At 48.0% G+C, this 27,797-nt stretch overlaps 1 protein-coding gene and 1 pseudogene across 1 annotated transcript in view; one reads left to right on the forward strand and one right to left on the reverse strand.

The window, feature by feature from the left end:
- LOC135519459 (rho guanine nucleotide exchange factor 7-like) overlaps positions 1–2,019 on the forward strand; it is a 59,784-nt pseudogene extending 57,765 nt beyond the window's left edge.
- Positions 1–27,797, reverse strand: part of LOC135519031 (CRACD-like protein) — a 555,588-nt gene that overhangs the window by 223,947 nt on the left and 303,844 nt on the right. The gene's annotated exons all lie outside the window — the stretch shown is intronic.

The raw sequence follows: 27,797 nt of genomic DNA on the forward strand, positions 1-27,797 counted from the left end.
GGGAGCTGATGCCACCTGTGCTAAAAACACACTCTGAGGGGGAGCTGATGCCACCTGTGCTAAAAACACACTCTGAGGGGGAGCTGATGCCACCTGCTAAAAACACACTCTGAGGGGGAGCTGATGCCACCTGTGCTAAAAACACGCTCTGAGGGGGAGCTGATGCCACCTGTGCTAAAAACACACTCTGAGGGGGAGCTGATGCCACCTGCTAAAAACACACTCTGAGGGGGAGCTGATGCCACCTGTGCTAAAAACACGCTCTGAGTGGGAGCTGATTCCACCTGTGCTAAAAACACACTCTGAGGGGGAGCTGATGCCACCTGCTAAAAACACACTCTGAGGGGGAGCTGATGCCACCTGCTAAAAACACACTCTGAGGGGGAGCTGATGCCACCTGCTAAAAACACACTCTGAGGGGGAGCTGATGCCACCTGTGTTAAAAACACGCTCTGAGTGGGAGCTGATGCCACCTGTGCTAAAAACACGCTCTGAGGGGGAGCTGATGCCACCTGTGCTAAAAACACACTCTGAGGGGGAGCTGATGCCACCTGCTAAAAACACATTCTGAGGGGGAGCTGATGCCACCTGTGCTAAAAACACACTCTGAGGGGGAGCTGATGCCACCTGTGCTAAAAACACACTCTGAGGGGGAGCTGATGCCACCTGCTAAAAACACACTCTGAGGGGGAGCTGATGCCACCTGCTAAAAACACACTCTGAGGGGAGCTGATGCCACCTGTGCTAAAAACACACTCTGAGGGGGAGCTGATGCCACCTGTGCTAAAAACACACTCTGAGGGGGAGCTGATGCCACCTGTGCTAAAAACACACTCTGAGGGGGAGCTGATGCCACCTGTGCTAAAAACACACTCTGAGGGGGAGCTGATGCCACCTGCTAAAAACACACTCTGAGGGGGAGCTGATGCCACCTGTGCTAAAAACACACTCTGAGGGGGAGCTGATGCCACCTGCTAAAAACACACTCTGAGGGGGAGCTGATGCCACCTGTGCTAAAAACACGCTCTGAGGGGGAGCTGATGCCACCTGTGCTAAAAACACACTCTGAGGGGTAGCTGATGCCACCTGTGCTAAAAACACACTCTGAGGGGTAGCTGATGCCACCTGCTAAAAACACACTCTGAGGGGGAGCTGATGCCACCTGCTAAAAACACACTCTGAGGGGGAGCTGATGCCACCTGCTAAAAACACACTCTGAGGGGGAGCTGATGCCACCTGCTAAAAACACACTCTGAGGGGGAGCTGATGCCACCTGTGCTAAAAACACGCTCTGAGGGGGAGCTGATGCCACCTGCTAAAAACACACTCTGAGGGGGAGCTGATGCCACCTGCTAAAAACACACTCTGAGGGGGAGCTGATGCCACCTGTGCTAAAAACACACTCTGAGGGGGAGCTGATGCCACCTGTGCTAAAAACACACTCTGAGGGGGAGCTGATGCCACCTGTGCTAAAAACACACTCTGAGGGGGAGCTGATGCCACCTGTGCTAAAAACACACTCTGAGGGGGAGCTGATGCCACCTGCTAAAAACACGCTCTGAGGGGGAGCTGATTCCACCTGTGCTAAAAACCACTTCCAAATTACTGATACAATACAACCCTCTTTATCAATCATTTCTTTGTTGGAAGCTGCTCCTTTTCTGTCTGTGTTGTGTTAAAGGAGCCTGGAGGATGTAGTGTATGCCCTGAGGGACGAGGTACAGGAGCTCCAACAGGTGATTGTCCCCTCTGTGTCCCCATTATGCTGGCTTAAGACAGGCCTATGACAACTCAATATGGCATGTGACACTTTACACTGTTATGACGGATGAAGTAGTAAAACTACCAAACGGAATACTTTGTGGCATATGAAGCTGACCTTTGACCCCTCAACAGGACAATAAGAAGATGAAGAGGTCACTGGAGGAGGAGCAGAGGGCACGGAAAGAGCTGGATAAGGTTGTCCGGAGGGTGTTACAGAGTATGAATAACCACACCTGGGACGAGACTAACTTATGATGTGTGTGCAGATATGATTGCGTGCCGATACATGGTTGTGTGTGTGTTGAGATAGGGCCCTGAGTTTTTTCCAGTCAGGTCATGTGGCTAGGAAAAACTCCTGGCCCCACCTATAATAATGAGGAATGTCTTTGGATCCATCCGTGAACTAACATGGACCTGGAGTGGCACCTAGCTTTTAAGAGTGTCTGGCCAGTAAACAAAAGGTTGCTGATTTGAATCGCTGAGCCGTTCTGCTCTTGAGCAAGGCAGTTAACCCCCAACAACACCTGCTTCCTGGGCTCAGATGACGTGGATGTTGAATAAGCCAGCTCCCTGACCCTCTTTACCTCTCTGATTCATAGGGGTTAGGTTAAATGTGGAAGACACATTTCAGTACAACTGACTCTCCCTCCCTCAAATCAAATCAAATGTATTTATATAGCCCATCGTACATCAGCTGATATCTCAATGTGCTGTACAGAAACACAGCCTAAAACCCCAAACAGCAAGCAATGCATGTGTAGAAGCACGGTGGCTAGGAAAAACTCCCTAGAAAGGCCAAAACCTAGGAAGAAACCTAGAGAGGAACCAGGCTATGTGGGGTGGCCAGTCCTCTTCTGGCTGTGCCGGGTGGAGATTATAACAGAACATGGCCAAGATGTTCAAATGTTCATAAATGACCAGCATGGTCGAATAATAATAAGGCAGAACAGTTGAAACTGGAGCAGCAGCACGGCCAGGTGGACTGGGGACAGTAAGGAGTCATCATGTCAGGTAGTCCTGGGGCATGGTCCTAGGGCTCAGGTCCTCCGAGAGAGAGAAAGAAAGAGAGAAGGAGAGAATTAGAGAATGCACACTTAGATTCACACAGGACACCGAGTAGGAGAGGAGAAGTACTCCAAATATAACAAACTGACCCTAGCCCCCGACACATAAACTACTGCAGCATAAATACATGAGGCTGAGACAGGAGGGGTCAGGAGACACTGTGGCCCCTTCCGAGGACACCCCCGGACAGGGCCAAACAGGAAGGATATAACCCCACCCACTTTGCCAAAGCACAGCCCCACACCACTAGAGGGATATCTTCAACCACCAACTTACCATCCTGAGACAAGGCTGAGTATAGCCCACAAAGATCTCCGCCATGGCACAACTCAGGGGGGGGTGCCAACCCAGAAAGGATGACCACATCAGTGAATTAACCCACTCAGGTGACACACCCCTTCCAGGGACAGCATGAGAGAGCCCCAGTAAGCCAGTGACTCAGCCACTGTAATAGGGTTAGAGGCATAGAATCCCAGTGGAAAGAGGGGAACCGGCCAGGCCGAGACAGCAAGGGCGGTACCACTCGTTGCTCCAGAGCCTTTCCGTTCACCTTCCCACTCCTGGGCCAGACTACACTCAATCATATGAACCACTGAAGAGATGAGTCTTCAGTAAAGACTTAAAGGTTGAGACCGAGTTTGTGTCTCTGACATGGGTAGGCAGACCGTTCCATAAAAATGGAGCTCTATAGGAGAAAGCCCTGCTGTTTGCTTAGAAATTCTAGGGACAATTAGGAGGCCTGCGTCTTGTGACCGTAGCGTACGTGTAGGTATGTATGGCAGGACCAAATCAGAGAGATAGGTAGGAGCAAGCCCATGCAATGCTTTGTAGGTTAGCAGTAAAACCTTGAAATCAGCCCTTGCTTTGACAGGAAGCCAGTGTAGGGAGGCTAGCACTGGAGTAATATGATCAAATTTTTTGGTTCTAGTCAGGATTCTAGCAGCCGTATTTAGCACTAACTGAAGTTTATATAGTGCTTTATCCGGGTAGCCTGAAAGTAGAGCATTGCAGTAGTCTAACCTAGAAGTGACAAAAGCAATTTTTGGGCTTCACCATGTTTCATTGAAATGTACGCTGTGTGTCATCCGCATAGCAGTGAAAGTTAACATTATGTTTTCGAATAACATCCCCAAGAGGTAAAATATATAGTGAAAACAATAGTGGTCCTAAAACGGAACCTTGAGGAACACAGAAATTTACAGTTGATTTGTCAGATGACAAACCATTCACAGAGACAAACTGATATCTTTCTAACAGATAAGATCTAAACCAGGCCAGAACTTGTCCGTGTAGACCAATTTGGGTTTCCAATCTCTCCAAAAGAATGTGGTGATCGATGGTATCAAAAGCAGCACTAAGGTCTAGGAGCACGAGGACAGATGCAAAGCCTCGGTCCGATGCCATTAAAATGTCATTTACCACCTTCACAAGTGCCGTCTCAGTGCTATGATGGGGTCTAAAACAAGACTGAAGCATTTCGTATACATGGTTTGTCTTCAGGAAGGCAGTGAGTTGCTGCGTAACAGCATTTTCTAAAAATGTTGAGAGGAATGGAAGATTCGATATAGGCCGATAGTTTTTTATATTTTCTGGGTCAAGGGTTGGCTTTTTCAAGAGAGGCTTTATTACTGCCAGTTTTAGTGAGTTTGGCACGCATCCGGTGGATAGAGAGCCGTTTATTATGTTCAACATAGGAGGGTCAAGCACAGGAAGCAGCTCTTTCAGTAGTGTAGTTGGAATAGGGTCCAGTATGCGGCTTGAAGGTTTAGAGGCCATGATAATTTTCATCATTGTGTCTAGTACTAAAACACTTGAGCGTCTCTCTTGATCCTCGGTCCTGGCAGAGTTGTGCAGACTCAGGACAACTGAGCTTTGAAGGAATACGCAGATTTAAAGAGGAGTCTGTAATTTGCTTTCTAATAATTATAAACTTTTCCTCAAAGAAGTTCATGAATTTATCACTGCTAAAGTGAAAGTCATCCTCTCTTGGGGAATGCTGCTTTTTAGTTAGCTTTGCGACAGTATTAAAAAGGAATTTCGGATTGTTCTTATTTTCCTCAATTAAGTTAGAAAAATAGGATGATCGAGCAGCAGTAAGGGCTCTTCGGTACTGCACGGTACTGTCTTTCCAAGCTAGTCGGAAGACTTCCAGTTTGGTGTGGCGCCATTTCCGTTCCAATTTTCTGGAAGCTTGCTTCAGAGCTCGGGTATTTTCTGTGTACCAGGGAGCTAGTTTCTTATGAGAAATGTTTTTAGTTTTTAGGGGTGCAACTGCATCTAGGGTATTGCGCAAGGTTAAATTGAGTTCCTCAGTTAGGTGGTTAACTGATTTTTGTCCTCTGGCATCCTTGGGTAGACAGAGGGAATCTGGAAGGACATCAAGGAATCTTTGTGTTGTCAGTGAATTTATAGCACGACTTTTGATGTTCCTTGGTTGGGGTCTGAGCAGATTATTTGTTGCAATTGCAAACGTAATAAAATGGTGGTCCGATAGTCCAGGATCATGAGGAAAAACATTAAGATCCACAACATTTATTCCATGGGACAAAACTAGGTCCAGAGTATGACTGTGACAGTGAGTGGGTCCAGAGACATGTTGGACAAAACCCACTGAGTCGATGATGGCTCCGAAAGCCTTTTGGAGTGGGTCTGTGGACTTTTCCATGTGAATATTAAAGTCACCAAAGATTAGAATATTATCTGCTATGACTACAAGGTCCGATAGGAATTCAGGGAACTCAGTGAGGAACGCTGTATATGGCCCAGGAGGCCTGTAAACAGTAGCTATAAAAAGTGATTGAGTAGGCTGCATAGATTTCATGACTAGAAGCTCAAAAGACGAAAACGTCTTTTTTTTTTTTTGTAAACTGAAATTTGCTATCGTAAATGTTAGCAACACCTCCGCCTTTGCGGGATTGTCATGTCTTGTTATGTCTGTTCCTGTCCTTTCTCTTCACTCTCTCTCTCTGCTGGTCTTTTTAGGTTACCTTCTCTGTCTCTCATTCTTCAGCTGTTCTACATCTCCTCTAACTAGCTCATTCACTCTTTCACACCTGTTCTCTCTTCCCCCTCTGATTAGGTCTCTATTTCTTTCTCTGTTCCTGCTACTTTCAGTGTCTGATTCTTGTTTGTGTTTTTTGATGCCAGAAGCAAGCTGTCGTCTCGTTTGCTTCCACCTTGTCCTGTCCTGTCGGAGTCTGCCTGGCAGGTGCATCCTGCACTATACTAACGTTCTTTTTGTTCCGCTGACAACGTTGGAAGAGGATTTATGCCATTCCTGTTTTTCATTAAAGAACTCTGTTTTCTGTTAAAACCGCTTTTGGGTCTTCACTCAAGTTCATAACAGAAGAATCAGACCAAGAATGGACCCAGCGGCTCCGGACCCTTTTCACTCCGCCGTCGAGATCCAGGGAGCGATGCTAGGCAGACACGAGGAGGAATTGTCTGCTGCTCGACATGCCGTTGAGACCCTGGCCGTCCAAGTCTCCGACCTCACAAGACAGGTTCACCAACTCCACCTCGATCCACCGCCCACTTCCGGGGTTTCCGAGTCTCCGGAGCCCAGGATCAACAACCCGCCGTGTTACTCTGGGGAGCCCACTGAGTGCCGCTCATTCCTCACTCAGTGTGATGTGGTGTTCTCTCTCCAGCCCAACACTTACTCCAGGAGCGCAGCCCGCATCGCCTACGCCATTTCTCTCCTTACCGGACGGGCGCGTGAGTGGGGCACGGCAGTCTGGGAGGCGAGGGCTGAGTGTATTAACCAGTATCAAGACTTTAAGGAGGAGATGATACGGGTTTTTGACCGTTCTGTTTTTGGGGAGGAGGCTTCCAGGGCCCTGTCTTCCCTATGTCAGGGGAATCGATCCATAACGGATTATTCTATTGAGTTTCGCACTCTCGCTGCCTCAAGTGACTGGAACGAGCCGGCTTTGCTCGCTCGTTTTCTGGAGGGTCTCCTCGTCGAGGTTAAGGACGAGATCCTCTCCCGGGAGGTTCCTTCCAGTCTGGACTCCTTAATAGCTCTCGCTATTCGCATAGAGCGACGGTTTGATCTTCGTCGCCGAGCTCGTGGAAAGGAGCTCGCGTTCTCCGCTGCTCCCTCTCCACATCACTGCCACCTGCCGCATCACTGCCACCCTCCTCCGCCGGCTCGGATGCTGAGCCTATGCAGCTGGGGGTATCCGCATCTCGGCCAAGGAGAAGGAACGGAGAATCACCAATCGCCTCTGTCTCTACTGCGGCTCCGCTGGTCATTTTGTCACCTCATGTCCAGTAAAAGCCAGAGCTCATCAGTAAGAGGAGGGCTACTGGTGAGCGCAACTACTCAGGCCTCTCCTTCTGGATCACGCACTACTTTTCCGGTCCATCTCCGCTGGCCCGGTTCATCTGCTTCCTGCAGTGCCTTGATAGACTCTGGGGCGGAGGGCTGTTTTATGGACGAGACCTGGGCTCGGGAACATGACATTCCTCTCAGACAGTTAGGGGAGCCCACGGCCTTGTTCGCTTTAGATGGTAGTTCTCTCCCCAAGATTCAGCGTGAGACGCTGCCTTTAACCCTCACTGTCTCTGGTAATCATAGCGAAACCATTTCTTTTTTAATTTTTCGTTCACCTTTTACACCTGTTGTTTTGGGTCATCCCTGGCTAGTGCGCCATAACCCTTCTATTAATTGGTCTAGTAATACTATCCTATCCTGGAATGTTTCTTGTCATGTAACCTGTTTAATGTCTGCTATCCCTCCTGTTTCCTCTGTCTCTACTTCACAGGAGGAGCCTGGCGATTTGACAGGGGTGCCGGAGGAGTATCACGATCTGCGCACGGTGTTCAGTCGTTCCAAGGCCACTTCTCTCCCTCCACACCGGTCGTATGACTGTAGTATTGATCTCCTTCCGGGAACTACTCCCCCGGGGTAGATTATACTCTCTGTCGGCTCCCGAACGTAAGGCTCTCGAGGATTATTTGTCGGTTTCGCTCAACGCCGGTACCATTGTCTCCTCCTCCTCTCCCGCCGGAGCGGGGTTTTTTTGTTCAGAAGAAGGACGGGTCCCTGCGCCCATGCGTGGATTATCGAGGGCTGAATGACATAACAGTTAAGAATCGTTATCCGCTTCCTCTTATGTCTTCAGCCTTCGAGATCCTGCAGGGAGCCAGGTTTTTCACCAAATTGGACCTTCGTAACGCCTACCATCTCGTGCGCATCAGGGAGGGGGACGAGTGGAAGACGGCGTTTAACACTCCGTTAGGGCACTTTGAATACCGGGTTCTTCCTTTCGGCCTCGTTAACGCTCCAGCTGTCTTTCAGGCACTAGTTAACGACGTCCTGAGAGACATGCTGAACATTTTTGTTTTCGTTTACATGGACGATATCCTGATTTTTTCTCCGTCTCTCTCGATTCATGTTCAGCACGTGCGGCGCGTCCTCCAGCGCCTTTTGGAGAACTGTCTTTATGTGAAGGCTGAGAAGTGCATTTTTCATGCCGCCTCTGTCCCTTTTCTCGGTTCCGTTATTTCCGCTGAGGGCATTAAGATGGATCCCGCTAAGGTCCAGGCTGTCATTGATTGGCCCGTTCCTAAGTCACGCGTCGAGCTGCAGCGCTTTCTGGGCTTCGCTAATTTCTATCGTCGTTTCATCCGTAATTTCGGTCAGGTGGCAGCTCCCCTCACAGCCCTTACTTCTGTTAAGACGTGCTTTAAGTGGTCCGTTTCCGCCCAGGAGCTTTTGATCTTCTTAAGAATCGTTTTACATCCGCTCCTATTCTTGTTACACCTGACATCTCTAGCCAGTTTGTTGTTGAGGTTGACGCGTCAGAGGTGGGCGTGGGAGCCATTCTTTCTCAGCGCTCTCTCTCTGACGGCAAGGTCCATCCTTGCGCGTTTTTCTCTCATCGCTTATCGCCGTCAGAACGTAACTATGATGTTGGTAATCGCGAACTGCTCGCCATCCGCTTAGCCCTAGGCGAATGGCGACAGTGGTTGGAGGGGGCGACCGTTCCTTTTGTCGTTTGGACTGACCATAGGAACCTTGAGTACATCCGTTCAGCCAAACGACGTAATGCGCGTCAGGCTCGTTGGGCTCTGTTTTTCGCTCGTTTCGAGTTTGTTATTTCTTATCGTCCGGGCTCAAAAACACCAAGCCTGATGCTTTATCTCGTCTCTTCAGTTCTTCTGAGGTCTCCACCGACCCCGAGGGGATTCTCCCTGACGGGCGTGTTGTCGGGTTGACTGTCTGGGGAATTGAGAGGCAGGTAAAGCAAGCACTCGCTCACACTCCGTCGCCGCGAGCTTGTCCTAGGAACCTTCTGTTCGTTCCCGTTCCTACTCGTCCGGCCGTTCTTCAGTGGGCCCACTCTGCCAAGTTAGCCGGCCACCCCGGCGTTCGGGGTACGCTCGCTTCCATTCGCCAGCGTTTCTGGTGGCCCACTCGGGAACGTGACGCGCGTCGATTTGTCGCCGCTTGTTCGGTCTGCGCGCAGACTAAATCTGGGAACTCTCCTCCTGCCGGCCGTCTCAGACCGCTTCCCATTCCCTCTCGACCGTGGTCTCACATCGCTTTAGATTTTATCACCGGACTGCCTTCATCAGCGGGGAAGACAGTTATTCTTACGGTTGTCGATAGATTCTCTAAGGCGGCTCATTTCATTCCTCTCGATAAGCTCCTTCTGCTAAGGAGACGGCTCAGATCATTATCGAGAATGTTTTCCGAATTCATGGCCTTCCGTCTGACGTCGTTTCCGACAGAGGCCCGCAGTTCACGTCTCAATTTTGGAGGGAGTTTTGCCGTTTGATTGGGGCTTCCGTCAGTCTCTCGTCCGGCTTTCATCCCCAGTCTAACGGTCAAGCCGAACGGGCCAATCAGACTGTTGGTCGCATTTTACGCAGTCTTTCTTTTCGTAACCCTGCGTCTTGGTCAGAACAGCTCCCTGGGCAGAGTACGCCCACAACTCGCTTCCCTCGTCTGCTACCGGTCTATCCCCTTTTCAGTGTAGCCTCGGGTACCAGCCTCCGCTGTTCTCATCTCAGCTCGCCGAGTCCTGCGTCCCCTCCGCTCAGGCTTTTGTCCAGCGTTGCGAGCGCACCTGGAAGGGGGTCAGGTCGGCACTTTGCCGTAATAGGGCGCAGACTGTGAGGGCCGCTAATAAGCGTAGGACCAAGAGTCCTAGATATTGTTGCGGTCAGAGAGTATGGCTCTCCACTCAGAACCTTCCCTTAAGACAGCTTCTCGCAAGTTGGCCCCGCGGTTCATTGGTCCGTTCCGTATTTCCCAGGTCATTAATCCTGTCGCAGTGCGACTTCTTCTCCCGCGCTATCTTCGTCGCGTTCACCCGGTCTTCCATGTCTCCTGTGTTAAGCCCGTTCTTCGCGCCCCCGCTCGTCCCGCCCCCCCATCCTTGTCGAGGGCGCACCCATCTACAGGGTTCGTAAGATTTTGGACATGCGCCCTCGGGGCTGTGGTCATCAGTACCTAGTGGATTGGGAGGGGTACGGTCCTGAGGAGAGGAGTTGGGTTCCCTCTCGGGACGTGCTGGACCGTTCGCTGATCGATGATTTCCTCCGTTGCCGCCAGGTTTCCTCCTCGAGTGCGCCAGGAGGCGCTCGGTGAGTGGGGGGGTACTGTCATGTCTTGTTATGTCTGTTCCTGTCCTTTCTCTTCACTCTCTCTCTCTGCTGGTCTTTTTAGGTTACCTTCTCTGTCTCTCATTCTTCAGCTGTTCTACATCTCCTCTAACTAGCTCATTCACTCTTTCACACCTGTTCTCTCTTCCCCCTCTGATTAGGTCTCTATTTCTTTCTCTGTTCCTGCTACTTTCAGTGTCTGATTCTTGTTTGTGTTTTTTGATGCCAGAAGCAAGCTGTCGTCTCGTTTGCTTCCACCTTGTCCTGTCCTGTCGGAGTCTGCCTGGCAGGTGCATCCTGCACTATACTAACGTTCTTTTTGTTCCGCTGACAACGTTGGAAGAGGATTTATGCCATTCCTGTTTTTCATTAAAGAACTCTGTTTTCTGTTAAAACCGCTTTTGGGTCTTCACTCAAGTTCATAACAGGGATGCACGGGGGATATGGTCACTAGTGTAGCCAGGAGGTGAGGCCTCATTTCACAAAGTAAATTCATCAGGCTTAAGCCATGTTTCAGTTAGGCCAATCACATCAAGATTATGATCAGTGATTCGTTCATTGACTATAATTGCCTTTGAAGTAAGGGATCTAACATTAAGTAGCCCTATTTTGAGATGTGAGGTATCATGATCTCTTTCTATAATGACAGGAATGGAGGTGGTCTTTATCCTAGTGAGATTGCTAAGGCGAACACCGCCATGTTTAGTTTTGCCCAACCTAGGTCGAGGCACAGACACGGTCTCAATGGTGATAGCTGAACTGACTACACTGACTGTGCTAGTGGCAGACTCCACTATGCTGGCCGGCTGGCTAACAGCCTGCTGCCTGGCCTGCACCCTATTTCATTGCGCTTGGTGATCTCTGACTGTTTCATCCTAACATCGTTGGTGCCAACGTGGATAACAATATCTCTATACTCTCTACACTCGCCAGTTTTAGCTTTAGCCAGCACCATCTTCAGATTAGCCTTAACGTCGGTAGCCCTGCCCCCTGGTAAACAGTGTATGATCGCTGGATGATTCGTTTTAAGTCTAATACTGCGGGTAATGGAGTCGCCAATGACTAGGGTTTTCAATTTGTCAGAGCTAATGGTGGGAAGCTTCGGCGTCTCAGACCCCGTAACGGGAGGAGTAGAGACCAGAGAAGACTCGGCCTCTGACTCCGACTGGCTGCTTAATGGGGAAAACCGGTTGAAAGTTTCTGTCAGCTGAATGAGCGACACCGGTTGAGCGTTCCTACAGCATTTCCTTCCAGAAACCGTGAGAAAGTTGTCTGGCTGCCGGGACAGTGCCAGGGGATTTATACTATTATCTGTACTTACTGGTGGCACAGACGCTGTTTCATCCTTTCCTACACTGAAATGACCCTTGCCTAACGATTGCGTCTGAAGTTGAGCTTGCAGCACAGCTATCCTCGCCGTAAGGCGATCGTTCTCCTGTATATTATGAGTACAGCGACTGCAATTAGAAGGCATCATGTTAATGTTACTACTGAGCTTCGGCTGTTGGAGGTCCTGACGAACCGTGTCCAGATAAAGCGTCCGAAGTGAAAAAGTTGAGGAAAAACAAACAAAATATAAACGATAATTAAAAAGTAAAAACCGTAAAGTTGTCAGGTAGCAAAATAGGTTGGCAACAAAACGCACAGCAACTCAAAAACAAGTCTGCAAGTTGTGACCGGAACTCCCTCCCTCCCTGTTTATAAATGCAATACAGCTCTAATGGTACTGTACAAAAACAACTTATCATTTCACCTCTTCTCTACTGTTATTCATTACTATGAAATCCACCCATTTGGATGTATTGCCATTGTGTAATGTGTTGTGGTCTTCTGTGTAAGGCCTGGACCCTGGCAGCCTGCCTATTAGTTCAACCTTGTGTTGTCACTGACCGGTGGGTATCAAGGGATTTGTACAGACATGGACTGACTGGAACTGGTATTGACAGGTACTGACTTGTACTAACTGGTACTAGTACTGACTGGTACTGACTGGTACTGACTGGTACTGACTGGTACTGGTACTGACTGGTACTGGTATTGACTGGTACTGGTACTGACTGGTACTGGTACTGAATGGTACTGGTACTGACTGGTATTGGTACTGACTGGTACTGGTATTGACTAATACTGACTGGTATTGGTACTGACTGGTACTGGTACTGACTGGTACTGGTATTGACTGGTACTTGTATTGACTGGTACTGGTACTGACTAGTACTGGTATTTATTGGTATTAGTATTGATTGGTACTGGTACGGAATTGATTGGTACTGACTGGTATTGGTACTGATTGGTACTGGTATTGACTGGTATTGGTACTGACTGGTATTGGTATTGACTGGTATTGGTACTGACTGGTACTGGTACGGTATTGATTGGTATTGGTACTGACTGGTATTGGTACTGACTGGTATTGGTACTGATTGGTACTGGTATTGACTGGTATTGGTACTGACTGGTATTGGTATTGACTGGTATTGGTACTGACTGGTACTGGTACGGTATTGATTGGTATTGGTATTGACTGGTATTGGTACTGACTGGTATTGGTACTGACTGGTATTGGTACTGATTGGTACTGGTACGGGATTGATTGGTACTTACTGGTATTGGTATTGACTGGTACTGGTATTGACTGGTATTGGTACTGACTGGTACTGGTACTGATTGGTACTGGTATTGACTGGTGTTTGGTACTGACTGGTATTGGTACTGACTGGTACTGGTACGGTATTGATTGGTACTGACTGGTATTGGTACTGATTGGTACTGGTCTGACTGATATTGGTACTGACTGGTATTGGTATTGACTGGTATTTGTACTGACTGGTACTGGTATGCTATTGATTGGTATTGACTGGTATTGGTATTGACTGGTACTGGTATTGACTGGTATTGGTACTGACTGGTACTGGTACTGATTGGTACTGGTATTGACTGGTGTTTGGTACTGACTGGTATTGGTACTGATTGCTATTGGTCTTGACTGGTATTGGTACTGATTGGTACTGGTATTGACTGGTATTGGTACTGACTGGTACTGGTACGGTATTGATTGGTACTGACTGGTACTGGTACTGATTGCTATTGGTCTTGACTGGTATTGGTACTGATTGGTACTGGTATTGACATGGTATTGGTACTGACTGGTGCTGGTATTAAGTGGTACTGGTACTGACTGGTACTGGTACTGACTTGCATTTGTATTGACTGGTATTGGTACTGACTGTTACTGGTACTGACTGGTACTGGTATTGACTGGTACTGGTATTGGTACTGATGGTACTGGTATTGACTGGTATTGGTCATGACTGGTACTGGTACAGTATTGATTGTACTGACTGGTACTGGTACAGTATAGATTGGTACTGACTGGTATTGGTACAGTATTGATTGGTACTGACTGGTACTGGTACTGACTGGTATTGGTGCTTACTGGTACTGGTACTGACTGGTATTGGTACTGACTGGTACTGGTACGGTGTTGATTGGTACTGACTGGTATTGGTACTGACTGGTATTGGTGCAGACTGGTATTGGTGCAGACTGGTACTGGTACTGACTGGTATTGGTGCAGACTGGTACTGGTACTGACTGGTATTGGTACTGACTGGTATTGGTACTGACTGGTACTGGTACGGTGTTGATTGGTACTGACTGGTATTGGTATGGTATTGATTGGTACTGACTGGTATTGGTACTGACTGGTACTGGTACGGTATTGATTGGTACTGACTGGTATTGGTATTGATTGGTACTGACTGGTATTGATTGGTACTGACTGGTATTGGTACTGACTAGTATTGGTACTGACTGGTACTGGTACTGACTGGTACTGGTATGGTATTGATTGGTACTGACTGGTTTTGGTACACTTTGATATAAATATGAGCACTGCTGAGGAATGTGCCTTTGGAGAAATAAATGTATTTTTAGGAGAGCAACTCCAACCCCCATGCTTGCACTGCGGGAAGACTCTGAAAGGGATGCAGATGATGCTGCTGCTGCTGCTGCACCTGCTGCTGATGATGTAGCACTTTTCCAGGTGCTCAAAGCTCTTTACATTCACAACTCATCCACCAGGGATGTCCAACACCCACCTAGGTGATGCCATGGTATCCATTTGTAGTAGAAAGCTGACCATTCATCAGCTACTATGTCTCTATGTCACTCTGTCTCTGTATGTCACTCTGTCTCTGTATGTCACTCTGTCTCTGTATGTCTCTGTATGTCACTCTGTCTCTGTATGTCACTCTGTCTCTATATGTCACTGTCTCTGTATGTCACTGTATGTCACTCTGTCTCTATATGTCACTGTCTCTGTATGTCACTGTATGTCACTATGTCTCTGTATGTCTCTGTATGTGACTCTGTCTCTGTATGTCTCTGTATGTCACTCTGTCTCTGTATGTCTCTGTATGTCACCCTGTCTCTCTATGTCTCTGTATGTCACTCTGTCTCTGTATGTCACTCTGTCTCTGTATGTCTCTGTATGTCACTCTGTCTCTGTATGTCACTATGTCTCTATATGTCACTGTCTCTGTATGTCTCTGTATGTCACTCTGTCTCTGTATGTCACTCTGTCTCTGTATGTGACTCTGTCTCTGTATGTCTCTGTATGTCACTCTGTCTCTGTATGTCTCTGTATGTCACTCTGTCTCTGTATGTGACTCTGTCTCTGTATGTCTCTGTATGTCACTCTGTCTCTGTATGTCTCTGTATGTCACTCTGTCTCTGTATGTCACTCTGTCTCTCTATGTCTCTGTATGTCACACTGTCTCTGTATGTCTCTGTATGTCACTCTGTCTCTGTTTGTCTCTGTATGTCACTCTGTCTCTGTATGTCACTATGTCTTTGTATGTCACTATGTCTTTGTATGTCACTCTGTCTCTGTATGTCACTCTGTCACTGTGTGTCTCTATCTGTCTCTGTATGGCTCTCTATATGTCTCTGTGTCTATGTATCTCTATATGTCTCTCTGTGACTCTGTATGCCTCTCTATCTGTCTCTGTATGCCACTCTGTCTCTGTATGTCACTATGTCTCTGTATGTGACTCTGTCTCTGTATGTTACTCTGTCTCTCTGTCTCTGTATGTCACTATGTCTCTGTATGTCACTCTGTCTCTGTGTCACTCTGTCACTGTGTGTCTCTCTATGTCTCTATCTGTCTCTGTATGTCTCTCTGTGACTCTGTCTCTATATGGCTCTCTATATGTCTCTGTATCTCTATCTGTCTCTGTATGTCACTATGTCTCTGTATGTTACTCTGTCACTATGTCTCTGTATGTTACTCTGTCACTATGTCTCTGTATGTCACTCTGTCTCTGTATGTCACTCTGTCTCTGTATGTCTCTATCTGTCTCTGTATGGCTCTCTATATGTCTCTGTATCTCTGTCTGTCTCTGTATGTCTCTCTATCTGTCTCTGTATGTCTCTGTGACTCTGTATGTATCTCTATCTGTCTCTGTATGTCTCTCTGTGACTCTGTATGCCTCTCTATCTGTCTCTGTATGTCTCTCTGTGACTCTGTATGTCTCTCTATCTGTCTCTGTATGTCACTCTGTCTCTGTATGTCACTCTGTCTCTGTATGTCACTCTGTCTCTGTATGTCTCTCTGTCTCTGTATGTCACTCTGTCTCTGTATGTCACTCTGTCTCTGTATGTCTCTGTATGTCACTCTGTCACTGTGTGTCTCTCTATGTCTCTATCTGTCTCTGTATGTCTCTCTGTGACTCTGTATGCCTCTCTATCTGTCTCTGTATGTCACTCTGTCTCTGTATGTCACTATGTCTCTGTATGTGACTCTGTCTCTGTATGTTACTCTGTCTCTCTGTCTCTGTATGTCACTATGTCTCTGTATGTCACTCTGTCTCTGTGTCACTCTGTCACTGTGTGTCTCTCTATGTCTCTATCTGTCTCTGTATGTCTCTCTGTGACTCTGTCTCTATATGGCTCTCTATATGTCTCTGTATGTCTCTCTGTGTCTCTGTATATCTCTCTGTGACTCTGTATGTCTCTCTATTTGTCTCTGTATGTCTCTCTGTGACTCTGTATGTCTCTCTGTCTGTCTCTCTGTGACTCTGTATGTCTCTCTGTCTGTCTCTCTGTGTCTCTGTATATCTCTGTGACTCTGTATGTCTCTCTATCTGTCTCTGTATGTCTCTCTGTGACTCTGTATGTCTCTCTATCTGTCTCTGTATGTCTCTCTGTGACTCTGTCTCTATATGGCTCTCTATCTGTCTCTGTATGACTCTCTATCTGTCTCTGTATGTCTCTCTAGGGGAGTACAGACTGGGTACTAGGGGAGTACATACTGGGTACTAAGGGAGTACAGACTGGGTACTAAGGGAGTACAGACTGGGTACTAAGGGAGTACAGACTGGGTACTATGGGAGTACAGACTGGGTACTAGGGGAGTACAGACTGGGTACTAGGGGGAGTACAGACTGGGTACTAGGGGAGTACAGACTGGGTACAAAGAGTACAGACTGGGTACTAGGGGAGTACAGACTGGGTACTAGGAGAGTACAGACTGGGTACTAGGGGAGTACAGACTGGGTACTAGGGGAGTACAGACTGGGTACTAGGGGAGTACAGACTGGGTACTAGGGGAGTACAGACTGGGTACTAGGGGAGTACAGACTGGGTACTAGGGGAGTACAGACTGGGTACAAAGGGAGTACAGACTGGGTACTAGGGGAGTACAGACTGGGTACTAGGGGAGTACAGACTGGGTACTAGGGGAGTACAGACTGGGTACTAGGAGAGTACAGACTGGGTACTAGGGGAGTACAGACTGGGTACTAGGGGAGTACAGACTGGGTACTAGGGGAGTACAGACTGGGTACTAGGGGAGTACAGACTGGGTACTAGGGGAGTACAGACTGGGTACTAGGGGAGTACAGACTGGGTACTAGGGGAGTACAGACTGGGTACTAAGGGAGTACAGACTGGGTACTAGGGAGTACAGACTGGGTACTAGGGGAGTACAGGAGATGTGATCATGTTGTGTAGACTGTCTGCCTGGTTGAAAGGTAAGAGTGGCATTCTACAGGTTTTCCCTGAGGTAACATGATATGAAGGCTTGGGAGCAAGCTGGTAATGATGATGATGATGATCCTTCCTCTTTTACCTGCCAAAGGAATGAAGGTAGGTACACACACACACACACACACACACACACACACACACACACACACACATTATTTGGTGTTCTACACACATGCAACACGCCTATCAAAGCCCTTTTTGTGGTTGGACTCTCCTGTTTTGGTTTCTAAGGGAAAGGCTGTAATTCTGCTGGTGTTGCCTCAAAGGCTCTGATGTCATATTTTATCAACTTACCTCCATCACCTTGTTCCCTGATTGGCTAAAGTCATCATTATTCTTCTGTTCAATATTCCACAAAACACACACTGAAACACCCAGATCTAACACAGATTGATTCTAGCCAGGACTTACATGTTTTCTTTGTTTCTGTTTCATTAACAGTAGAAGAGACTGTCTTCTCTGAGAGCCATGTCTGCCTGGAAGGCGGCCTTTCTCAATAGCAAGGCTATGCTCACTGAGTCTCTCACTCTCACTCTCTCACACACTCTCTCTATCTCTCTCTCTCTCTCTCTCTCCTCTCTCTCCACCTCTCTCGCTTTCCTTAATTTTGGGTCAAATGTCACAGTGGTCAGGTATTCTGCCGCTGTGTACTCTCTGTGTAACAGAGCCAAATAGCATTCTAGTTTGCTCTGTTTTTTTGTTAATTCTTTCCAATGTGTCAAGTAATTATCTTTTTGTTTTCTCATGATTTGGTTGGGTCTAATTGTGCTGCTGTCCTGGGGCTCTGTAGGGTGTGTTTGTGTTTGTGAACAGAGCCCCAGGACCAGCTTGCTTAGGGGACTCTTCTCCAGGTTCATCTCTCTGTAGGTGATGGCTTTGTTGTGGAAGGTTTGGGGAATCGCGGTTATAGAAGGTGGTTATAGAATTTAACGGCTCTTTTCTGGATTTTGATAATTAGTGGGTATCGGCCTAATTCTGGTCTGCATGCATTATTTGGTGTTCTCTGACGTTGTACACGTGAGGATATTTTTGCAGAATTCTCTGACGTGATACAGAGTCTCAATTTGGTGTTTGTCCCATTTTGTGAAGTCTTGGTTGGTGAGCGGACCCCAGACCTCACAACCATAAAGGGCAATGGGCTCTATGACTGATTCAAGTATTTTTAGCCAAATCCTAATTGGTATGTTGAAATTTATGTTCCTTTTGATGGCATAGAATGCCCTTCTCTGCCCTCTCTCTTCCTCTGGACTACTCTCACACACACTCTCTCTTCTATCTCTATCTCTCTCTCTCTTTTATCAATCTCCCTCTTTTTGACTCAGAGAGAAAGTACCAGCCAGTCACTGGCAGCTTCACAATGTGCTCTGGACTATTGTGGAGTTCTGTAAAAGACGGGATACTCACTGACGGGATACTTCTCTCTTTCTTTACTTTGACGGGATACTTTCTTTCTTTCTTTCTTTTCCTCTTTCTTTTCAAAGCTTCCTCTGAAATCAATCAGCTGTGGATGACGCACACACAACACACACATACACACACAATGACACACACACACACACACACACACACACACACACACACACACACACACACACACACACACACACACACACACACACACATACACACACACACACACACACACGCACACACACACACACACACACACACACACACACACACACACACATTCTCCTCTCTGTCTATTAAACGGCCATTGATAATTTAGAGATTACATGTATTGTGAAGTCCTTGATCTACTTCCTCTTCTCCCTTCTCTTCCTCTCTTTCAACGGTCTGTCATTTATTTCTAGTCCTTACAATATACACACCAGAAAGAATGAAAGAGAGAGAAGAAGTGAAGGATGAATTGATAGATGGAAGGATAAGAGAACACACTGTATTTCCCTTTAAAGGTTTGTTATTGTACCGGACACTGTCTTCTCTTCTCGGTCTGTTCTGTGTCTTCTAGCCTGAAAAGCCCATCCACATGCTCCCTTTGTCAAGGAAAGCAATAAGGCTCCATTGAATGGCTCTGAATGGGGCCTGCCATCCTTAGAGGGATACTTCGCGGCCGGTCCACCTCTATTCTTTAGCCTCCTATCTAATTGGAGCTGAAATGAAATGGAGGTTTCTTATGAAACTAGTCTTTGTTTGGTCGGGATAGCGCTGGTAATTCAGAAACAATAGGCAGGGAGGCCATTGATAATAACATATGCAGTCTGCTGGAGACAGAGAGAGGCAGAGAAGGCAGGAAAACACTGGTGAGCGTATATGAGAATGGGGAGAGAAGAAGAGATACTTCCTCTGGGGAGAGAAGAGATGATAGGAGGAGTGATATGAACAACGGGGAGAACAGAGGTATAATGACGGGATACTGAGTGGCTCTGGACAACAGCAGACAGTGTCTCAGTCAGGAGTTGAAAGAACTAAAATATGATTGGATGATATGTAGTGTAGAGCAGACAGGGCTTGGGGAAGACAGTGTGTGACTTCATTAAAGGAGTCAGGGCATAACAGAAGGACAGGCTTACAGATTCGTGAGCTGGTGGTTGGTCAGAAGCTGCTGGCAGTGTTATTTTCGGGATCTCCTCTCTCTACTTTGAATGATGGGATTTCTCTCTCCAGCTAAAGTTTAGGTCAGAGTGAGCTCTATGGCTGAGTGTATTCTGTCAGAGCAGAGACACAGGGCTGAAGATAGAGACATAGAGCTGATCACGTGTTACTTGTTTCTTCCCTGCTTTGGAAAGTTAAGAGACTCACTCAATATAAAAAGCTTCAGCCCTGACCGATGGGATTCCTCTGAATGACGGGATACTTCTGAATGATGGGATACTTCCTCTGACGGATACTTCCTCTGATACTTCCTCTGACGGGATACTTCCTCTGACGGGATACTTCCTCTTCCTCTGACGGGATACTTCCTCTGACGGGATACTTCTGAATGATGGGATACTTCCTCTGACGGGATACTTCCTCTGACGGGATACTTCCTCTGACGGGATACTTCCTCTGAATGACGGGATACTTCCTCTGACGGGATACTTCCTCTGACGGGATACTTCCTCTGACGGGATACTTCCTCTGAATACTTCCTCTGATACTTCCTCTGACGGGATACTTCCTCTGACGGGATACTTCCTCTGACGGGATACTTCCTCTGACGGGATACTTCTGACTCTGACGGGATACTTCCTCTGAATGATGGGATACTTCCTCTGAATACTTCCTCTGACGGATACTTCCTCTGACGGGATACTTCTGAATGATGGGATACTTCCTCTGACAGGATACTTCCTCTGACAGGATACTTCCTCTGACGGGATACTTCCTCTGAATGACGGGATACTTCTGAATTACGGGATACTTCTGAATGACGAGATACTTCTGAATGATGGGATACTTCTGAATGATGGGATACTTCCTCTGACGGGATACTTCCTCTGACGGGATACTTCTGAATGATGGGATACTTCCTCTGACGGGATACTTCCTCTGACGGGATACTTCCTCTGACGGGATACTTCCTCTGAATGACGGGATACTTCTGAATGATGGGATACTTCCTCTGACGGGATACTTCCTCTGACGGGATACTTCCTCTGAATGACGGGATACTTCCTCTGACGGGATACTTCCTCTGACGGGATACTTCCTCTGACGGGATACTTCTGAATGATGGGATACGTCCCTCACTGAGAATATCATGTGGAACTAAATCTGAAAAATATATTTAGATTGAAATGGGAGCGGAGCAATGGGAGCAGAGCATTCAGAGTCTGCAGGTATGGTATGTCTGTTCTCTTCCCATGGGGTATTTAGTGTTCCCTGCACCTGTGGTTGTCCTTTCAGTTTGTTGGGTGTGCATACTTTAAACTCAGGGGAGTTAGAGAGAATATTTACTTGACCTATTCTCAGTGGATGGACAGATGGAAGTGTTGTTGAACGTGTTATGCAGCTGAAAGAAAGAGAGGAGAGGAGATGAGAGGTAGAGAGAAGATGAGGAGAGAGGAGAGGAGAGAAGAGGAGAGAAGAGGAGAGAGAGGAGAAGCAGAGAGAAGATGAGGAGAGACAAGAGGAAAGAAGAGAGGAGAGAAGAGGAGAGGAGAAGTAGAGGAGAAGTAGAGGAGAAGTAGAGAGAAGATGAGGAGAGACAAGAGGAAAGAGGAGAGGAGAAAAAGAGAAGAGAAGAGGAGAGGAGAGGAGAAGATGAGGAGAGACAAGAGGAAAGAGGAGAGGAGAGAAGAGGAGAGGAGAAGTAGAGAGAAGATGAGGAGAGACAAGAGGAAAGAGGAGAGGAGAGAAGATGAGAGGAGAAGTAAAGAGAAGAGGAGGAGAGACAAGAGGAAAGAGGAGAGGAGAGGAGAGGTAGAGAGAAGATGAGGAGAGACAAGAGGAAAGAGGAGAGGAGAAGAGAGAAAAGGAGGAGAGAAGAGGGAGTGAACATTGTATCGTTGTCCAGAAGAAAGCATCTCTAAGAGTTCTGTGTGAGTGAGATGTGACACTTCTGAGTACGTCTTTAAACAGCCATGAGACACTCCATGAGACACTCCATGAGACACTCCATGAGACACTCCATGTGCATGTTGGAGTTAGAGGAAACGTGAACTTACATTAGTCTCCCTCTAATGGCTGTGATGAGGACTGGAGGAGGGGAGGATGAAGCTCGAGCGCTATCTGAAGCCACTCATGCGCTGATATCTTGGCACCAGGTGGCAGTGTTGGTCAATAAATTAAATCCTTCTAGGAGTGTTCAATGAGTTGTAAATGCATGTTGTAAATTCTACCACTAGGTGGCAAAGAAACATCCCAGTAGTGACTCCTCCCAGAAAAATGTGTGTGTGTGTGTGTTTATTTATTTGTATGCAGTTTTAGTGAGTGTTGGCAGTAGCAGTAAGCAGGAATGGTTGGCATGCTTGAAATTCTGTGTAACACAGTTAAACCCAATGTTTGTGTGTGTGGCACAGTTAAACCCAAAGTGTGTGTTTGTGCGTGGAAGCATGTGTGTGTGACAACGGTCAGCAGAAGTGGCTGGCACAGCCAGGCTGGTAATCAGGCAGTTGGAAAACAGGGTGGCAGCACTCTGAGACATTTGATGGGAGATTATCCTAAAATTATCTCTAGAATTACTCCAACCCAGCTAGAGAGAGAGAGGTCTTGTCCACAGATGGGGATAGAAGGAGGGAGAGAACATTGGGCAGAGGAGTGGGTGTAATGAGTCTGACAGTGTTGGTACATTGGGTTAATGAACCATGTTAATCCAAATCAAACAGCCATAAGCAGCAGATTTGACGCCAAGCAGTGGATATATGGTTAGAGGACAACCTATAGAGACTGAGTATCCAAGCTGTGACCGAATGCTGTGAGCTACAAATAAAGGGGGACACCTAGTCAGTTGCACAACTGAATGCATTCAACTGAAATGTGTCTTCCAGCATTTAACCCAACCCCTCTGAATCAGAGAGGTGCGGAGGGCTGCCTTAATGGACATCCACAGCGCCAGGGGAGCAGTTGTTGGGTTTTAACTGCCATGTTCAAGGGTATATGGACAAATTTTTCCACTTGCCGGGTCAGGGACTTGAACCAGTGACCTTTCGGTGACTTTCCCAACGCTCTTAACCTCTAGGCTTCCTGTCTCCTCTGACATGTTTACTGAAAACCTATTACAGAGTTGCTCTATGCCACTTATCTCTCAATGAAGGCCTCCAACACACACACACACACACACACACACACACACACACACACACACACACACACACACACACACACACACACACACACACACACACACACACACACACACACAGTGTGTGTGGGGTTGAGTGCATGTTATCCATGTGAACCTCAGTGTGGGATAGTTGGGGCACTTCCCCTATGGTATTACCCCCACCCCACCCCCACCACCACCACCTTTTAGTGCACACACATACAGTCCAATGTATACAACACCCTTCTAAAAAGAGAGGGGTGGTAGAGGGAGAGAGGGGGTGGTAGAGGGAGAGAGGGGGTGGTAGTGGGAGAGAGGGGGTGGTAGTGGGCGAGGGGGGTGGTAGAGGGAGAGGGGGGTTGGTAGAGGGAGAGAGGGGGTGGTAGAGGGAGAGGGGGGTGGTAGATGGAGAGAGGGGTGGTAGAGGGAGAGGGGGTGGTAGAGGGAGAGGGGGTGGTAGGGGAGAGGGGGTGGTAGTGGGAGAGAGGGGGTGGTAGAGGGGGGTGGTAGAGGGAGCGGGGGGTGGTAGGGGGAGGGAGGGGGGGTGGTAGAGGGAGAGAGGGGGTGGTAGAGGGAGAGAGGGGGTGGTAGAGGGAGGGGGGTGGTAGAGGGAGAGAGGGGGTGGTAGAGGGAGAGAGGGGGTGGTAGAGGGAGAGAGGGGGTGGTAGAGGGAGAGAGGGGGTGGTAGAGGGAGAGAGGGGGTGGTAGAGGGGAGAGAGGGGGTGGTAGGGGGTGGTAGAGGGAGAGAGGGGTGGTAGAGGAGAGAGGGGGTGGTAGAGGGAGAGGGGGGTGGTAGAGGAAGAGAGGGGGTGGTAGAGGGAGAGGGGGGTGGTAGAGGGAGAGAGGGGGAGAGGGGTGGTAGAGGGAGAGAGGGGGTGGTAGAGGGAGGAGAGAGGGGTGGTAGAGGGAGAGAGGGGGTGGTAGAGGGAGAGGGGGGGTGGTAGAGGGAGAGAGGGGGTGGTAGAGGGAGAGAGGGGGTGGTAGAGGGAGAGAGGGGTGGTAGAGGAAGAGAGGGGGTGGTAGGGGCGAGAGGAGAAAACGGGAGGAATGACAAACCTGTGAGGACTGTATGACAATTAGAGACAGACCAATGCTGTGGAGAGAGAGTGGAGGAGTGATGGATGGAGACAGAGGGAGGAAGCAGAGGCTTAAGTAGACCTTTCGTGGTGCTGTGACTTCCTGCAGGTCCTTCTTCTTCCTTGGTCTGTTTTTCGTAGGGTGAGTAAGGTTGGGTGGGAGGATGATGGAGACGGAGGGAGAGAGGGATGGATGGAGATGGATGCATGGAGACAGTGGGAGGGATGGATGGAGACGGAGGGAGGGGAGGATGGATGGATGGAGATGGAGGGGGGGTGGATGGAGATGGATGGATGGAGACGGAGGGAGGGAGGGATGGATAGAGATGGATGATGGAGACAGAGCGAGGGGAGGGATGGATGGAGACAGGAATTGATGAGAGAGTGAAAGAGAGGGATGGGGGGAAGGAGAGGAGGCTAAACTGCCTGGGTCTAAGTGAGAGAGGGAGATGTTTTATTTATTTATTTCACCTTTATTTAACCAGGTAGGCCAGTTGAGAACAAGTTCTCATTTACAACTGTGACCTGGCCAAGATAAAGCAAACAGTGCGACAACAACACAGAGTTACACATGGAATAAAGAAACAGTAACACAATAGAAAAATCTATATACAATGTGTGCAAATGAAGTAAGATTAGGGAGGTAAGGCAATAAAAAGGCCATAGTGGCAAAATAATTAGAATTTAGCAATTAAACACTGGAGTGACAGATGTGCAGAAGATGATGTGCAAGTAGAAATACTGGGGTGCAAAAGAGCAACAACAAAAAATATAACAATATAATAAATAAAATAAATATAAATAAAATAAATAAAAATATAACAATATGGGGATGAGGTACAGTGGGGCAAAAAACTCCATAGTGGAGTTTGGAGTGTGACTGTTTGAGGTTGTGGACAGGTGTATTTTATACTGATAACAAGTTCAAACAGGTGCCATTAAGCTTGTTTGGAGGTTTGTTAACACAGTGTCCAATGAAGGGCAAGATGTATACAGAATGGTGTCGTCTGCATAGAGGTGGATCAAAGAATCACCTGCAGCAACATCATTCACATATACAGAGAAAAGAGTCGGCCCAAGAATTGAACCCTGTGGCACCCCCATAGAGACTGCCAGAGGCCCGTACAACAGGCTCTCCGATTTGACACACTGAACTCTGTCTGAGAAGTAGTTAGTGAACCAGGCGAGGCAGTCATTTGAGAAACCAAGGCTGTTGAGTCTGCCGATAAGAATACGGTGATTGACAGAGTCGAAAGCCTTGGCCAGGTCGATGAAGACGGCTGCACAGTATTGTCTTTTATCAATGGCAGTTATGATATCGTTTAGGACCTTGAGCGTGGCTGAGGTGCACCCATGACCAGCTCGGAAACCAGATTGCATAGTGGAGAAGGTACGGTGGGATTCGAAATGGTCGGTGATCTGTTTGTTAACTTGGCTTTTGAAGACCTTAGAACAAGGAGAACAATAATTTTAGAAAGAGAGGGTCCAGATTGTCTAACGCGGCTGTTTTGTAATGATCCAGATTTTGCAGCTCTTTCAGAACATCAGCTATCTGGATTTGAGTGAAGGAGAAGCTGGGGGGGCTTGGGTAAGTTGCTGCAGGGGGTGCAGAGCTGTTGGCCGGGGTAGAGGTAGCCAGGTGGAAAGCATGGCCAGCCGTAGAAAAATGCTTATTGAAATTCTCGATTATCGTAGATTTATCGGTGGTGACAGTGTTTCCTAGCCTCAATGCAGTGGGCAGCTGGGAGGAGGTGCTCTTATTCTACATGGACTTTACAATGTCCCAGAACATTTTGTAATAGTGCGACAAGATGCAAACTTCTTTCCTAACTGCCTGTGTATATTGGTTCCTTACTTCCTGAAAAGTTGCATATCACGGGGGCTGTTCGATGCTATTGCAGTCCGCCACATGAGGTTTTTGTGCTGGTCAAGGGCAGTCTGGTCTGGAGTAAACCAAGGGCTATATCTGTTCTTAGTTCTACATTTTTTGAACGGGGCATGCTCATTTAAGTTGGTGAGGAAATCCTCTACTGACGGGATGAGGTCAATACCCTTCCAGGATACCCGGGCCAGGTCGATTAGAAAGGTCTGCTCGCTGAAGTGTTTTAGGGGAGCGTTTGACAGTGATGAGGTGTGGTCGTTTGATCTTGGACCCATTACGGACGCAGGCAATGAGGCTGTGATCGCTGTGAGGAAGGAGAGGAGAGGAGGCAAAATTGACTGGGTCAAAGTGAGAGAGAGGGATGAGGGGATGGTGAGGAGAGGAGAGGAGGCAAAACTGACTGGGACAAAGTGAGAGAGAGGGATGAGGGGAAGGTGAGGAGAGGAGAGGAGGCAAAACTGACTGGGACAAAGTGAGAGAGAGGGATGAGGGGAAGGTGAGGAGAGGAGAGGAGGCAAAACTGACTGGGACAAAGTGAGAGAGAGGGATGAGGGGAAGGTGAGGAGAGGAGAGGAGGCAAAACTGACTGGGACAAAGTGAGAGAGAGGGATGAGGGGAAGGTGAGGAGAGGAGAGGAGGCAAAACTGACTGGGACAAAGTGAGAGAGAGGGATGAGGGGAAGGTGAGGAGAGGAGAGGAGGCAAAACTGACTGGGACAAAGTGAGAGAGAGGGATGAGGGGAAGGTGAGGAGAGGAGGCAAAACTGACTGGGTCAAAGTGAGAGAGAGGGATGAGGGGAAGGTGAGGAGAGGGAGGCAAAACTGACTGGGTCAAAGTGAGAGAGAGGGATGAGGGGAAGGTGAGGAGAGGAGGCAAAACTGACTGGGACAAAGTGAGAGAGAGGGATGAGGGGAAGGTGAGGAGAGGAGGCAAAACTGACTGGGTCAAAGTGAGAGAGAGGGATGAGGGGAAGGTGAGGAGAGGAGGCAAAACTGACTGGGTCAAAGTGAGAGAGAGGGATGAGGGGAAGGTGAGGAGAGGAGGCAAAACTGACTGGGTCAAAGTGAGAGAGAGGGATGAGGGGAAGGTGAGGAGAGGAGAGGAGGCAAAACTGACTGGGTCAAAGTGAGAGAGAGGGATGAGGGGAAGGTGAGGAGAGGAGAGGAGGCAAAACTGACTGGGACAAAGTGAGAGAGAGGGATGAGGGGATGAGGATAGTTCACCCAAAACCCCTGACACATACACACACACACACACACTGCAGCAGGGTTATGGTAACGTCCCAGCGGGCTATGAACTTCACTGTAGTTGTTGCCAAAGCAATGTAGTGAGTCATTGACCCCTGACACCTCGTTTCTGTCTCTGGCTCATTGAAAGACTTGATTGACAGCCAACCTAGCCAGACACACAGACAGACAGGACAGACAGGAGTTCAGCCATTTTATTCTACACATACACGCACTGGAAGTGTGTGTGTGTGTGTGTGTGTGTGTGTGTGTGTGTGTGTGTGTGTGTGTGTGTGTGTGTGTGTGTGTGTGTGTGTGTGTGTGTGTGTGTGTGTGTGTGTGTGTGTGTTGCATGGAAGTCAGTGAGGCCGAGAGCTACAATAATTCTAGTAATTCAACATACTGTA

Source organism: Oncorhynchus masou, chromosome 29 (genome assembly GCF_036934945.1).
Source record: "Oncorhynchus masou masou isolate Uvic2021 chromosome 29, UVic_Omas_1.1, whole genome shotgun sequence".
Classification (NCBI taxonomy): Eukaryota; Metazoa; Chordata; class Actinopteri; order Salmoniformes; family Salmonidae; genus Oncorhynchus; species Oncorhynchus masou.